Source organism: Podarcis erhardii (assembly GCF_964252035.2).
Source record: "Podarcis erhardii genome assembly, chromosome: 2".
In the NCBI taxonomy this organism is placed as follows: Eukaryota; Metazoa; Chordata; class Lepidosauria; order Squamata; family Lacertidae; genus Podarcis; species Podarcis erhardii.
In genome coordinates, this window is record NC_138498.1 from 66,209,158 (window position 1) to 66,215,157 (window position 6,000).

The window sequence follows — 6,000 nt, forward strand, 5'->3', positions numbered from 1 at the left end:
TTCGTGGTGCATAGAAACAGTATTGTAGTTTGGGGTTATTTATGGCATTCCCAGCCCACTTTTTCCTCCAAGGAGCTTACTAGCTGGTCTGCCTGGTTCTCCCCGCTCCCACAAACACCGTGTCCCCAAGGTCACCCGGTGAGCTTCATGGCCCAGTGGGCATTTGAACCCTGGCCTCCCAGGCCCTATGGTCTGCCCACTTCAGTTCAGTGGCACACCTAAGAAGAGACTTGTTGGATCCAGTCCAGCTTTCTCAGTGGTCAACCTACCACAGCGATCTCCTCACCCAAACGGCTGTTGTTATTTCTTCCGAGTGCCACCATCAAGCACACGGAGCCAGGGTTTGAGAGCACAACCAAATTCGCCCTCCCAGCCCTCGCGTATTTACTTGGAAGGAAATCCCGCGGAAGTTATTCTGAAAGCCCGCCTGAGGTTGCGCACTTATCTACCGCGGAAGGTAGCGCGACTTCCTTCTGAGAAAACAGGCATGGGATCGGGGTTGGCAACAGGCCCTGGTTCTAAGGCAGGTTCCTGCTCCCTGAAGCTCTATTTACTGTTGGAGGAGCTTGGAAAAGAAAACTTTCCGCTCCTTATAAACCCTGCAAGAGTTTCCTTGGAAGTGCAGTCCCGGCTGGTTTCCCTGGATATTGCTTCCGAGGAACTGCATTCAAGATCGCTTTGATCCAGATCGGCTGAGAACGACGACAAGATATAGCCAGAACCAGGGTGCTCTAGGACCACCCTCGGAGTCGGAGCCCAGCGGCACCCACCACCAAGCACTTTGCTTTGGAAAAAAAGACTAGATTTTGAGGACCGATGAATGAATAAGGATCCCTGAGTGCCTGTCTTTGACAAGTGGTCCGATCCAAAGCGTATCTGCAGTGCAGCCCTAGTGTAGCCAGAAGCTACTCCAAGTGGTTGTGGCCTTGCAGGAGGCCCCACGGAGCTCAGTGGGTCTCGTCTCCTTCTAAGGAGGCTTCCTAAAATGTCGGCGTTAAGGCTGTGCCAAGGTCACACGCGCCCCTGAGAAATAGTCCATTATATCATTGGTATGTTGTGTTGCGGTAAGCCACCCCCAGTGTCCACGAATGTATGCGTGTACTAAGTGTATAGGCAGAATTCCATCACTTCCTACCAGCAGCGATGCGCTTGGTAGAGGCCCGCAGATCTTCGTGTTTCGCAAGCACCTTAGTTGGGAATCCGCAGTCCCCATTGACTTCTGTCGCCCGAAGTTCAAGCGTTCTTTATAAACCGCTTGCTCTGATATTTACTGGCCAAGCAATTTAGGTCAGGATCTGGCAGAAAGCTCTCTTCCAACAGCTTCCGTGGTTACGTTTGGAGCTTGCGCAGGAGAACATCACCCCTGGATAATTCGAAAATATAGACAGATAGGTTCCTCGAGCAGGGTTCCAGGAGTGCCAACATGGTCCCGCGACCGTAGGTGCCAGATTGCCATGCAGCGTGCATGGCCCTGGCACCGAAATTTGTAGGTATCCAGGTCCCTTCATGGGGAATTTTATGAGTACTCGGGCGCCCAGGAAATTTGCACTTGTTCAGGGTTCAATGGAGTTTGCTTACACAGGTGTCGGATTACAGCCAGCAGTGGAATGAATGGGAGTAAAAACCACGTTTAGGATGGGGGTAAAGGTGAGACTGGGAGATCTCTGGACCATCTGGATCACAGTCTTCCTATGAGCGATCCGTTTCCCCACTAGGGAGTATGAAATTTTGTGTACATATATACAGTACACGCATCTATATGAGTTTGGGAACTATGTGCGCATTTCATGTTTTTCTATGTAAGTAACCCACAGGGCTCCATGCTTTTTCTCGGGGGCAACCTCGGCCCTCCTGTGATCCGGAGGTAGGGAGGACAGCGAAGACAGCTTAGGCCTGGTCTTCACCTGACTTGCCGGCGCCATCCCAGATGGGGCGTGGGCACACTTCAGCCTAAGTAATTCCAACGGGACTGAGTCAAACCTGCTTACACTTGGGTCGACCTATATAATGTAAGGCTGCGATCTTAAACCTCGTGAACATACTGCATTGCTTAGGATTGCTTTGCGTAATATACCGCTTCTGTTAACATACCCATAGCCGCTAAGTAAGAATGACATTGAAAGCTCAGTGTGGTTTGATGAAGAAGCAAATAACATCATTTTAGGTTTGCGGGCGGGGCAGCTGTGAGGAGCGGGCCTGGGGCGGTCAGGGCGCTTCCCTTCGTTTTTACTTTATTTTCATTCTGAGCAGTCTGGAGCGGAAGAAATAAATGGATAACTTGTCTGAATTTCTCTTGTGTGTAAGCTAAATTCCGTGCGTATGGGTGGGTGTGCCCCTTCTCTGCGTTTTTAATTCTTTTCTCTCCATATTCGAGAGAATGAAGTCACAGGGATGACTGGAGGAAACCACAAAATGGGACCTTATCAGTTCAACCACGGAGACCGAAAACTTTTTGCACGTGCTGTTTTATTTCTTCCCCTTGTCTCCCGTGTTTTTAAAAAGGGAATACCAAAGAAACTGGGGATCTTTGTCTGGTTCAGCACTAAAGGCGCTTCAGAGGAACCTTCTGGACTTTGCCTTCTGAGGTAATATGATGAGAAGCCTTTTTAATAATATCACAGTAAGGTGTCTGGGAGGTTGTTGCTGCCGTGGCTTCCCATTAAATCCATTGTTTCTAGATGACGAAGACACCGAAGAACTGAGGAATTGCCTTTAGGGACCAGAACAGGTCATTCTGTCTCCAACAGGGGTCAGTCAGACAATTCTAGGCCAGGAGTGTTGTTGGACACAGCGACTGGCAGTGCTGGCTGAGGCTCACAAAAGTAGCTTGAAATCCTTATCCTGTCACTTGTCTCCAGAAGCAGAGGATTTTCCACATATAACCTGCTTCTATACAATATGGTCCATCACTCAACCACCATCCGTTGTGTGATCCAAGGATGGCTAAACGGTGGCCCACTCAATGTTTTTTGTTTTAATTAAAGTTTTTCTTGAGTTACAAAAGCACATCCATCATCTCTATTTTCAGATCCTAAATTCCTTTCTACCGATCAGTTATATTTGATGTGAGAAGTTGATGTTGTTGGCCCTCTCAATGTTGTTGGAGTCCAACTCTCCTCAGCACCAGTCAGCATGGCCAAAGAAGGGAGTGGGCATGGTGAGGAGTGGGCAGCACTATGGGCCATGTGGCTCCTGAGGTGACCGCATCTGTGATGACACAGATCCACCCTCCCTCTCCCACCCTCAAGAGATTTTGGGCACCTTCTGCTGGAATTTGGGGGTGCGGGTGGCGACAGGGGAGATCCAATAAGAAGTGTATGTGCTGGTTTATATGGGTGAACCCTCCTTGTTCCCTATCAGCCTGGTCCCTTTTAGCCAGACACATGCCTCTGTGAAGCCCACAGTCCTCCCCTGTGGCCCAATACAGCATCTGGAATGAGTCAAAGCACATTCTTCTTGTGCCAAATAATCCTTGATAGGCCTAACCTATAGTCCCTCTTTTAAAGTCATCTAACTGCAGTCCTAGGGACTGGGTGGCGCTGTGGGTTAAACCACAGAGCCTAGGACTTGCTGATCAGAAGGTCGGCGGTTTGAATCCCCGCGGTCACTGCTCCTGCCAACCTAGCAGTTCGAAAGCACGTCAAAGTACAAGTAGATAAATAGGTACCGCTCCGGCGGGAAGGTAAACAGCGTTTCCGTGTGCTGCTCTGGTTTGCCAGAAGCAACTTAGTCATGCTGGCCACATGACCCGGAAGCTGTACGCCAGCTCCCTCGGCCAATAAAGCGAGATGAGCGCCGCAACCCCAGAGTCGGTCACGACTGGACCTAATGGTCAGGGGTCCCTTTACCTTTACCTTTTAACTGCAGTCCTGTGTCTGTCTAGGCAAGCCCCATTGAGTTTAATTAAACCTACCTCTCATTAAGTGTGCATAGGATTGCATCCTAAACCAATGGCCATGCCCAATGGCTTTTAGTGCTGTTGGCTCTATTACCTCCAGTATTAAGGAAAGGAGGCCTCTGAATACCAGCAGCCGGGCATCCCAAGAGGGAGTGTGCTGGGGTGCTCATCTCCTGTTCCTAGTCTTCCCAGAGGCATCTGGTGGGAAGGACTCTTTTTAAGTCCTTATCACATCTTGCGGCAGTGAGTGGTGAATTTCACAAGTTGGATAATAGCAACATTAACGGCAATGAAGAATAAAATATTCTTCACCACACACAGGGGATCCAGCCTCAGAACCTGTTTGCAACTTCCTTTGGTGTGATGACGAGGAAATGTAAGAGTGCCTTTGAACATGGGCAGTATGCTGAGAAGCCAGCCAATGGTCCTCAGATGGTCCGGATCGGAGCATATTTGAGAAGGAAGGTTTTCCCCATGAAGACGGTCCAGTATTTCAGGAGCTCTCTCTAGAAGCCGCCATTCCCTCCACACTTTTAGAGCGCAATGGGCTTCGCCAGCTCTTTTCTACACGAAAGCCCTGAAGCCCGGTCGAGGCCAAAGAACTGCCTTGAGTCCCTCCAGCCCCTCTATCAGTCGAGCCAGAAAGTACAAAAGCAGCAGCATTTGCTACTGGACGGAGAGGGGATTTGGAGGACCTGCAGCTAAAGAGAAAGGAGCTGCGAGAGACTGGGACCAAGGTCCGTCAGGGAAAGCCGCGCGTAGCCCGGGGACTGGTGGCTGAAAGGGTCGCTAGGGTTGAGAAGGAGCCCCCAGTGAGAGGGGCCTCACCTCCACCTCTAGGTCGCTTCCCACTAAGATGGCGAGGCGCTGAAACAGCTCTGGGTGCTGCAGATTCGCACAGAAGTCAGTGGAAGTGTACGCACGGAAGTGGTGCCACAAGAGCAGAACTTGGGCGCAAATGCCCTGGCCCAGTTTAGCTGAATGAGCAGGAAGACAGCAGCCGGGCTGGTTTATGGCCTTTGCAGTAAGGCTGACGGTAAAAACATTTCCTCTCTGAAGAGCCCCCTCCCACAAGACCACGAGAAGCAAGCAAAGTAATAGGCGCACATTGTGATTTAAAGAGGGACCCGCTCTCTTTAGCCCTGAATCTAAAATTAATTAATACAGCCGCTGGGTAGCTGGAAACAGAAAACCCATCCTGGAGCAGAAGATCTCCCGTATCAACGCACCCAGCCGTGATTATATCAGTTTCCATCAGAAAGGCTGTAGCCCTGCGCACATTGATTTGGGAAATAAGTCCTATTTAATTGGGGGGGGGGGGCTTACTTTGGAGTAGACACGCCTAGGATCCGCTGCAAGTGTTTAGACACACTGAGCTATGAGCCAGGTGACTCTCACCTCAGTAGCCATAGCCTGATCACACCAGGCTTCTGATCTTCCTGACAGCATGGCTTTTAAAGACAATTCGGACAGTGAATAAGAAGCGCTTTGAGCCCCAAGTAAAATGCAAAGTATTGTCGCTCTTACCGGTTCTGCGAAACTAAGCGTCTGGCTTAGAACAAGCCTTCAAGCGTTAATAACACCAACATTTAAACATTGTGACATCCCCAATGTTAATGATGTTTACTCGGAAGTGTGTCCTGTAAACTGAACGGAGTTCATTTCCTCCCAGTTACGGGCCTGCTCCAGAACGCAGCTGGACACCTCGATCCTGAAGCGCCTTCGCTGGGATCTACATCCTAATAAAAATCTTGGACTAATTTCAAAATGGGTGGTCCTTCATACAATGACTTGTAGATCATCTTGATCTTTTGGGAAAGCGTCTAGACAAAGTAGGCTGCCATCCAATGCCTTAGCTACTTGGAAGTTGAGTCCTATGGTGCCCCCTAGAATCTGCAGCAAAGTCAATGCTCTTAGGATCGCGCTGCTCTTTGATTAGTTCAGGATTGCAGCGTGACCATGTTTGCCCACAAAGAGGGGACTTTAGGTGTGGCGGGCGTAGGTCTATGACAAACACCCTTCCCCAGTATAATAGTATCCCAGCATATTTATTTAACCGGTATGGTTAAATTACCCATTAATGCATTTCCGATTTCAAATGT